Genomic DNA, 11031 nt, shown 5'->3' with positions numbered 1-11031 from the left:
GGAAAGGCGGCATCCCCGGCACCTGCGTGGGTTGGGGTGCGCAGGGTGTTTGGGGAAAAAGGTCAGTTTAATTCTGATTTCTCGGCGGGGAGGAGGGAGGTGGGGGGGAATGGAAGCGCGGGTGCGAAGTTGCTACGGGGATTCTGTCCTGTCACGGTATTGACGCGGGAGGACTTGAGCAGCCTAATTGCAGTTCTTCCCCTCGCATCCCCGCGAAGTGCGGGGCGGTTTTACCTCAGGCGGGGCCTCTGCATCCCTAACGCCTCCGCCGGGTGCGCGCCGTGGGGGGAAGGGGACGCGGGAGAGAGCAGGGTCCGCAGGCCTACGGCGGCGAACTCGCAGGGCAGCGGGATGCGTCGCTCGCCCCCCGGCTGCCGTCGAGTCGACTCACCGGGTTGTATCCAGAACGGAGATGGGGACTGCGCGGCCGCCGGGCGCCCGCCCACAGAGGGGCCGTGGGGGGCCATACCCCTCGGAGCCTGGACAGTTAGGAGGGAGAAGGTCCCTCGGAGAAGAGCAGGCAGTCGGTGCGGCGGGAGGTGCGCGCCCTTCCTCGGCCGCCTCGTACTGGACAGGGGAGGCCGCAGTGCCGCTCGCGACCCCCCCCCCTCGACCCCCCACCTCTCCAGCGTCAAACTGCCTCCTGCGGTGCCCGGAGGCCTCAGCGGCACGGTGAGGGGCTTGTCCTGACGCCCTCCTAGGTGTTTCCCGTACCAGGTGGTGCAAGCCTCTGCAAAAGTTAATGGTTTTGGCCCTTCCTCCCTGCTCTCGGCCCGCAAAAGCCGCCCTTCCCTCTGTCCCGCGCGTTGTCCCCACCAGACATCTAAGGTTGCTGACCGAGACAGCGGCGTTCCCGGACGGGGAGCCCCGAGGGGAGCCGGCCGCAGCGGCGGGACGTGGGGGGTTACTGCCGGCCGGGCATCCGGGCACTCACTGAAGGCAGACCGCTTGTTAAAAGTTACTGTGCTAGGTTGTATTTAGTGGTGATTATCCAGCGGGTCTGGAATAAATACGTAACGTGTGACAGGTCTGAAGAAAATCCTTCCCTGTGCGTGAGTGGTTAATGTCATTCCATAACTATTTCGGCAGGATAATCCATAATTATTTCTGCGAGAGATTTGAAGAGTTAAGGGCTGCAGAAGTAAAAAAGGCTAATTCCTGTCGGTAGGTCATTTTATTATAATTTTTTAGGTTATTGTTATCAGAGGTGTACTTCTGCTTGTTTTAGTCGAAGCAAAACCAGTAAATGAATTTGTTTGTCCAGCAACTAATTGCATGAATTTTACATGAAGTATAATTCTAGGTGTGCTGACTGGGCTTTTAATTTTTTTTATTTATTGTGCAAAATAGTCTATTCAGTTGCCCTTTCTTTGCTTCATGTGATATAACACAACGTCAAGCTCCGATCCGTAGAAACTAATTCAAAGGTCTTGATGGTAATACTTTCTGCAACGTTTTACATTAATGCTATATCAAATGTAATACAGTGATTTACGTGCTGCAGATTTTGCACGAGTACGCTATGCATATTTGATGACACATTGCATATTTTAACAAGATTTTTAATGACTGATTGAAATGTTCGCTAAGATAGTTTTTAAGAGCTGGAGGAGAAATGATTGTGGAAAATGCGTGTAATAGAATAGTGATAAGCATGGGAGGGTTTTGATTGACAGTATGAGGAAGCAGATGGATGACTAGGTAGGTCAGAGGTAAAGATGCCTTTGACAGCTTTTTAAGTTCCTTTGGCCATTTTGGTCCAATGAATCATGCAAAACATGTGTACATTACAAAACTGATGTCTCTGCATCGTTTACTGTTGGAATCCTCATCTTTTCAAACCCACCCTAACCTTCTTTCATCACCACTTGACGTGCTATGTCTAAACTAGATTGCAAGATCCTAAGAAGGCAAAAATCTGTCTTGTATTACTTGTCAGCAAAAAAAAAAAAAAATTAGGAAAAAAATCATGTAAACCTATGGAGCTAGAAGAACAACCATGACAGATTGGCAGAATAGGCGTAAGGTGGGACACGTTCTTCTTAATTTTCGCTGTCTGGTCATCACTCCCCTCCCCTAGGTAGTGCTCAAGGGAGATGTGAACAATGATTATTTTTTTTTCTCCCTCCCAACTGGCATAAATCTGAATTTTCATAAGTCTGATAAGAGAGCTAATTGCATAATTTTCTTTATAACATTATGCAGTGAGTGCTGTTGCTATAGTTAAAATTATTTTCTTCAGTCTGTTTTTTTCAGGTGCTTTGTATGTCCCTTGCAGATCACTTTGTCATTTGGAAATGCGCTGATTTATCCTTGTAAAAGGTTACTGTTTTTGGAAATCTTCTTTAAATTACATAAGACCATTTTAAAATCACTGTGATATGTAAAAGAACAAATGTGTGTATATTGGGAGAAGCTGGAAAAAAAGAATTTTGCATGAAAGTATGCTTTTCAGGTACTGTTCTGTGCAGAATGAACACAAGTTTTCATTTTAAATATTAAAACTTGTCATGAATGTGGTTTCCAGTGGGGAATGTGTCACTTGCTCAGATACAGGGGCAAAGTCAAAGAGAAAAAAAATGAAACAACAGTGATACGTAGAGGGAAGGAAGGAAAATGTTTGTCTTCAGCATCCTGTTCCTTCCAGCTACATAGATATATTTGTGGTAGGTCTGGAGAACCTCACAGCTTAGTAATAACATTTCATGCATTTGTCAGAATGCATATTAACTGGGAATGCACAAACAAATGCACCACTTCTTTGAGAGCATGACACTTGAAAGCTCTGCATTTGTTCAAATATCTATATCTATATATCTGAAAAAAACCCACTGGTTGAAGTATATAAAAAACTCATGGAGCATAGATAACATTTTTCTTCTTACAAATGCAGAATAATCATTAATTTTTAAGGATACAAGGCTGCCGTTACTGATTAGATATAACTTCTGGCATTATAAAATATATTACACAATAAATTTTGTGATGCTTTATTCATGTTGTCACTACAATTTCTCGTACTTGCAGTGTTTGTAACATTAAGGGGCTGATATGAGATCGATGATCTTGTGGGTCTTAAGTTGACTTTTTTAGGTCAATTTTTTTGTGTATTTAAAAACAACCGCCAACAAAAAAAAAAAAAACAAAACCAAAAAACCCCGCAAACAGACCCTGGAGACAGAATGGATGAAAACTGCAGGTACATCACTTCTTTATAAAACTATTTATACTATTACATTGATATTAACAAGCATTTATTTCTTAAGCTTTAAATAAGAAACAGCTGGTAATGACTTTGAATCTGTTTTAAGAGACATTTTAGGTAAAATGTTGATAGCTTGTAAATGTGCATTCCTACCTCAGTCTCTGATCGTGCATGCAAGTTCATATGTGTGAACAACGTAAAGTAAAAGGTCAGTCCTACAAAGACTATTCGCTTGTCTAAAAATTCACAGGCATAAATGTTTTCAGGATCAAGGCCTTTCTCAATAATTGTGATAGCTGTGTACCTTGAAGTGACTGACTGATTTAGAGTACACTTAATAATTTGAATTTTTAATATAGCAGAAGTACTGCATTGATGAATTACCGAAGAGCATCACACAAGCTCCCACTTCAATAATTTGTAATATTCTTGTTTTGTTTGTTTGGGTAATTATTATTTTTTTTTTTTTTAAGTGACAGCACTGATGCATAACTTAAACTTTTCAAAAGTCACATCTTAATGCTGTGGAATTAATTTTTGTAGGTGGGCTTCTTTCTTGAATTATATTTAGTTGTAGATTGACTGCTTTTGTTTATCCAAGAAGTGGACAGTGCTGATCTGGGAGTAAAGGGTGAGAGAGCAGCACCAGTATTTTCAGCTGAGAGAAATTTTTTATTGCTGAAAGGTATCCTAGTTTAGATGGAGACACCCACTCTCAGAGAATTAAACTGAAATCGTAAATGTAAGCTAGCAAATGCTTTTGATGATGGATCAACACCCTGTATGGAGCTTGTTTACCTTTGTGGAAATGTTTGCTGAAGGGGAGATGTTACTTATCGGTAGTAAACTACAACTGGACTTACACATCTCCATCCTCCACAGACCTCCTGCTGGACACACTGAGGAAATACAGTGATTCTTTGGCCCTGGGGAAAGTTGACACTCATCCTGTATCATTGAGGAATCCCACCTGAGGGCCTGGCCGCAGCACCTTCTTGTCTCACCTGTTGCTCTGTGATCACTGCCTACATTTCCCCAAATTAGATCTGTGGTGCAATAGCACAGAGAAGTACTGATTCTCCACACTATGGCCACTTTCGGCAACTCTTACCTTTCCATGTTGCCACTGCTTTACCACTGTACTTCTAAAGCATAATGGGTTTGTACATAGGTCTTCCTGTAAGCTTGGAGTGAGCTCCTTTCTGGCAGCTCAGTTTATTCTTGCACTAGAAGGGAACATTTCACTTGAATTAGGTGCAAGATATTGAATAAGATATTGAAGGTTCTGCTTTCTATTGGCAGTTCTCAAATTTCCTGTGGAAACTACAGTACGTAAGTGATGGTGGCAAGGGGTGTTTTTCAGAAGCCTCTTGAGTAGTTCAGTAGCCCATGTTCAGAAATTGAAATCTCACTGAAAAATCTCCAGTGCTTGCAGTTTTAAATAATTTCCACACTTTTTGCAGTTTTATTCTCAGGTGCATTATTGAGCAGTTAATTCAGATATTAATTGAGGATTGGTATTTGTTGCAGAATTTGGGTCAGAATAGCATGAATTAAATCCTTAACTTGTGTACAAATGATGTCAATGCATTGGCTTCAGTGATTCAGTACCAGTTTGTATCACCTGATTGTTTCATCTTGTGGTTCAGATACTATGTGAAGCAGATGCCCTTTGATGGAATGGATAGGGCTATTAATTTTACACACATCCTTGTTTCTCCTGTGTTAAAATAATTATATAAAAAATCAACTGTTACCTTACTGTGCTTTTGTTTTGTCTCTGTTCAGTTCTGTTTATTGTCAAGGTTGATTTTGAGGGTTTAATTGTCTTCATAACTGATTCACACCCGGTTTGCTTGGTGTATGTTGTACAAGAATTTGTCCCTTTTTAGGGGCAGTATTCAAAACAACAGTATTCTTTCAATATAAATGATCAGAAGTTGAATGGAAGGAAATTAATCAGGTATTTTCAGTTCTTCTTATATGTGTCTGGGATTTTGTAATGCTCAAATCTTCACATTTTTTGCAGAGTTTTCTAGTGTAGCTCTTCCCCCCCCACACACTTTGTGCTAAATACTATAAATCCCTCTGATGCTAATGTTCAGTATTGTTTTTTTAAACATTTTAGTGTTTCTGTATATTGTCTACTTTAACTTCTCACTGATATAAATGATTTTTTTTTTAAATCACAGACTGATTATATAAGTAGATGTAAACTAATGTAACATAATCACAGAAATTAAAAATGAGCCTTTAAAAATTATCATAAAAATCTACTGTAATAACATGTGGATGTAAGAGTGCTTCAGCAATGTATTGCACTGAATGCCATTTAGAGATAGGTAATGTAGAAGGCCAAATCCCACAGTAGTTGATTAGCAGTCACGTGCTTGTTTTCCAAGTATGTTATAAATGGAGAAACAACACAAATAATTGTGTTGTGACAGTGTAAAGTTTAGCGTGTACGTGCACAGAAGTCTTTGCAGAATCATAGCCCAAGTCTGTTCTGCTTTAGCAGTGTTGCGTGTTGTGGGGCTTGGGGTGGTTTTTTCCCCTTCGTAATTAAAATGTGGTTCTGTTGCTGTGGTCACATTTCCCAGGTATAGAGGGACAACGGTAGCACCAATGCTGAAGACACGTTGTACTAAACAGTAATTATGTTTCATGTTAACTTTATTTTGATCTCTACAACTGCCTCAGGATAAGGATCTAGAAGATGTTAAGTGTAGTTCTGTGTACACAACCCTTCTTGTGAGGGTTGGTTTGCTGTCAGTTCAGCTCTCTGAAGTAATTTGGATGATGATGGTGATACCGCATGGTAAAGGCTGCCAGGTTGGTGGATGCAAGGGCAGGACAACAGGAAGGTGGCGATCCCTTTCACAGCAAGTGGGCATGAGATAGGCTTATCTATAACATGAAACCTGCCCCCAGAGAGTTTTTTTAAGATGCGGCATGCATCACTGTATTCCTGGGTGATGAAGCAGCCGAGCTCGAAGCTGATGCAAATACGGCTGTAGTCTCCAGCCTCTGGTCTCTAACCCTGGTAGATGTCCAAGCCTCCTGTGAGCTTCATCCGCTGCTTTGCTCTCCTCTGTCCTTTACTCCAGGGTGGGGGAGCTTCACTGGCTCATCCATGGCTTATTCTGTTTACAGCTTGAGCACGTAGATATGTGCTGTCTCTAACAACTTCTGTGGAAGATGCTTAAACAAGGAAAGCCATGCTCAGGATTACTGAAGAAGATGAGATACATAGAAGGCTGCTCTCTTTTATACCAGTAGTTTTAAATTTACATTTACATGGAGTTTTATGTGATTGTGGAGGGTTTAACTCTTACAAAACATTTAACATGACCCATTTTGTAGGAATCTACAAAGTAAATATTTTTAGTATTTGTAGTTGCATAACCAGGGTGTCTGTTTCTGATTTTTTTTCTTAAGTAGCATGTAGCAGCTGAACTCCTAGCTTTAATGGTGTTGCATTATAATTTTTGGGCTCTCTGCTGATCTAAGGCTGATTCTTTATAACTTTTTATTTTTAAAAATTTTATATTTTTTAACACCATTTTCTAAAAAACTCCTGGCCAGATGATACCTTAAAATAACGTGCTTTAAACGTATTCTTTTACAAAAGTGTTTAAATCTGTAACAAATTCTGGTCCATTCTGTAATTGCAAGAACAAGTATATCATGTCTAGCCAATATAGATGTAATGTAAAGGATTAAATGTTATCTCAAATAATGGTATTGCTAAATAATAGGAGAACATTCTAGAACCAGTATGGGTTTTTCTCTGGGTTACACAAACACATGCCTGAGAAATCCTGAGTTGCATGCATTTTATTTTTTGAGATTTTCTTTTTCAGACAAAAGTAGCCAGTATAATGCAGCTTTAGTCCATCTTACGTGTTTTTCCACAGCTTGGTGTCCTTCTGTTTTTCATCAGAGATTTAGGAGCAACTCAGATAGTGCTTTTATTCTACACCATCACATTTTTGTTCCATCTTTTTGTGTAAGATTGGATTATTTCTGTATTTTCAATACCGTTCGCAAAGTTTAATCTTGTGTTACAGTATCTGCAATGACAAACCACAGCTCATCTGAGACTGGGAGAATTTTTCTTGAGCGTCTCCACCATCAGACTATGGTGTGTATGTCAGTTTTACCGAAAGCTTGGATAGGGTATCAGCTGTCATTGAATCTTGTCTAGATTTATATTCTAGCTGTAAACCACACGACTGTGTGAAAACTAGCCTTTGCAATCTAGGAGATGAATCTAAATTCCTCCTTATGGCTGGTACTAGTGGCTTTGTTTCTGACAGTTTCTAATTTTCTGTACATAATAAAATCAATTATTTTGCACGTATATGTTAAAGCTAGAGGCTGTTTTTTGACTGTGCATGCTACAATTAGTTATGTAAATAGCAGCATATGCTACAAGTTTCCAGTGCTCACCCTGCCTTTATAGAAGTGTTGGCTCAGGCTCTGCTTCGAAGTTAGTTGGCAGAGGAGTTTGGTGCTCTGTGGCTCAGGCTCTGAAGACAATGCTTTTTTTATCAGTTCTCTCTCATGTTTAGTGTTTTAGTCTATAGTACGTGCTTGTACACCAAAAATCAATATGTGACTTGAATGAAGTAGGGATTTTGGTGGTAAGACTGTAAAGCTTTCCCATATTTTTCTAGATTCATATATAGAGGTATACTGGTAATTGTAGGTGTGCTATTGGACACCTTCTGTCTACATGCATCAGTCAATCTGCTTCCTACCCCACTTAGGCTATTTCTTTTAACTTGTAACTTGTGTTTCTGCCTAACAATTTCTAAACCAGTGCTTTCCAGAAATGTCGAGGGTATACAATTACATTATGTTATTATTTATTCCTGCATAAAAACTTATTGTTGCAATCTCTTCAATATCATGAAATATTTATGTCTCTTTTTGTAAAATAGCTGCAGAGTGTAATCCAAAAGGCAGGTTGGTGAAGCAGCAAATTTCAAATGGTGCTTTAAAAGTGCTTGCATGCAAATTGGTTTGTTTTTCATCTTTTCCTACAAGATCCTGCTGGACCTCTGATCAAGCACCCAGTGTGGAGCAGCTTTTGTCACTTTGTTTTTCAGCAGGACTGCTGAATCTTATATCACAAGCTTTCAGAGTTCAAGAAATCAGACAGGTTTGTTAAAGTCTATTATCTATTACTTTTATACTAGCTCTCTGTGGGGGGGTGGGGGAGGCATTCTTTAAAAATAATTTTGGTTAGGAGTTCTTTATGTAGTGGCACCTACTAATGCTTATCTCTAAGTTTCCTCTGTGCTACTACTTTGAGAATCATGTATTGTATGTATCTATGTGACAACACCTTGTTTCTGAGGGCATATGATAGTAAAGCAGCACTGCAATAGTTAAGAGAAACTTAATGGTTAGCATGAGATTGAATTTAGATGCTGTGAAAAGCCTCTGAAAAATGTAATTCAGACAAAAGGCAGGTGAGAATCCAAGAAAGACCCAATTGTGAGTCAACCAAGAAGTCCTTATATATTTTAAAGACTAGTCAATATGCTCATTTCTAAGGAGTAATTAGTTCAAAGTCTGCTGGGTGCATAAGACTAAAAATAAAATATGCTGAGTGAATATATGTCCTCATAGAGGAGGGAAGTTCCTCATCTAAGACAGCAAAAAAAATGAGTTGGCATAGCCTGAAAGGGGGGAAAGACAATACTGTAACACAGTGTAATTGGTGTGCTGATTAGGTAGAAACAGAACTGCAAAAAGAAGTGCAACCAACTGTCTTCCATCAAAATCCTTGATATATTGTCTTCTACCAAGATCATTAACAAGTGATTACATGAAACAGGACCTTTTCTTTTAGAGCAAGACAAGGGTTGCTCTTTGAGCTGGAAGATTCTAACTTCTGCCTCTTGCTAAATAGTGCATGTATTAGCCTCTTCTTTGGATACAGGGGTTTGTTAGCACACACCTATTTTGCCATACATACAGTATTCATGTCTTCAGATTTCTGGGCATGTACTGTGGCTCATGAAAGACTAAATTCCAGTGACAAAGTGACATGTTGGTCTTAATAGCAGTTACTATAACTAAGATATTGGTAACTGTACTTCTTAAAATTACATTTTTTGCCCTTTGGTCCCCTTAAATTGATCTTTGAAAATCCATGCCATTAAACAAGCATGTCTATGCACAGGCAAGTACTTAGAAACGAGCTATAATTATGCTAATACTATTATTGACAAGGTGAGTGATAAATGTAGAGTCAAATAGGTTCATTTGGCCTGAGCAATGGCTTAAAACAATGTTTTTGTAAGCAATTCTTTTTCTTTGAAAGTAAACCTATTTCCCAAATGTATTTAAAATGTTAATAAACTATTAAATGAACAAGTAACACTATATTCAACATTTTTACACCATTTCTACAGTGGGTAAAATTGTAGTATAAAGTTGGTGTATACTCGATAACAATTTACATGTTTATTTTACCATCTGGTAAATGTGTAAACGATATTTTGAGAAGCACATTTCAAATTCACTTTAACAACTTATCCCCGACAATATGTATCCTATCTCATGTACTGACTGGAAGGATTTTGAAAACCTCTCAGAGAGAAATGCAGTAACAAAACATACTATTTTTTTTTAGTGATGCTTAAGATCAAGCTTAGCATCAAGTTGTAGGTCTTTCACTGTTTGGGAAGGATTTTAATATGTTGGTGGAGTCAAAGAGAGATTTCTGACTACTTTACACATCACAGTATAAAGATATCATATCATCTTCCCTAAAGAAACCATAGGGTGCATAGGTAGTAATAACAAAACAAATACAGTTTGCTATGTTGTTGTATAACTGTATTGTATCCTTTCCAGGGGGTTTGAATTTGCTATCTCTTGTGTCTAAATATGGGAAGCTCATTATTAGAAGTGTTACAATGAACCCCAAGTGGATTGCTTTTCTCATGTACTTTAACAGCACTTTGACACTGCAGCCTTCTGCCTTTTTATTTTAGTCTTCTGTTTATTGGTCTCTCTGGATTAAATTGCAAGCACTTTCTTAAAGGTAACAAGCTAGAGAATATTCTGTTGTAAGATCAGCTTTTATTCACCCCTTCCTAGCTGTTACTAATGTTAAAAGGAAAAAAATAAATAAATTCCTTTCCTCCTCCCTTCAGTAAAATGTAAAAAACCCTGCCCTAAAAGCAAGTCTGCCTGGAGAACACCTCCACACTAATTACCATCTGGCCAATCTGCAAATGAGATTTGAGAACAGATTTCAAATGTAGGCTCCAGCTAATCTGTGCCTTGTATTAGTCCATTACTATTTATTAATAGATTTGAAAGCATTTAGGCAACTAGAGAGCAGGTAGGTACCTTAACTTTTGAAAATCCAATCAGGCATTTATTTGTTCTTTCCAGGGTCTAAATGCCTTCAACCTGGTACCTGGTCTGCAATGCTCCTTTAGAGTTTGTGATAGCCAGTTTAGTTTCAGTATATACATTATAATGGGCAATGACCTTAAAACACATTATAATACACACTGGCGAAAAAAAGTATAAAATTATTTGTACAAATTCTAGTTAACTCCTGCATCAAAGTTAGTGAATTACAATATAAATGTATTTTTATTTATGTGCTATTTCAGCATGTGGAGACAAAACCTTGCTTAGTACAGAGTCAAATCCAGTACTGATTTCAAGTAATCAAAGAAACCTGTGAACTGCTCTGCTTTTATGGGTGCTTTTAAATACCAGAGTTTTAGCTCAGTAGTAATAATAAAGCCAGGTTTTTGTTAAATAGTGACTTTAAACCTATTAAAAAATTA

The sequence above is a fragment of the Melanerpes formicivorus genome, unplaced genomic scaffold, assembly GCF_026170545.1.
Source record: "Melanerpes formicivorus ecotype bairdi unplaced genomic scaffold, bMelFor1.0.p_v2 SCAF_5, whole genome shotgun sequence".
NCBI classification, from domain to species: domain Eukaryota; kingdom Metazoa; phylum Chordata; class Aves; order Piciformes; family Picidae; genus Melanerpes; species Melanerpes formicivorus.
This window is presented reverse-complemented; position numbering follows the sequence as displayed.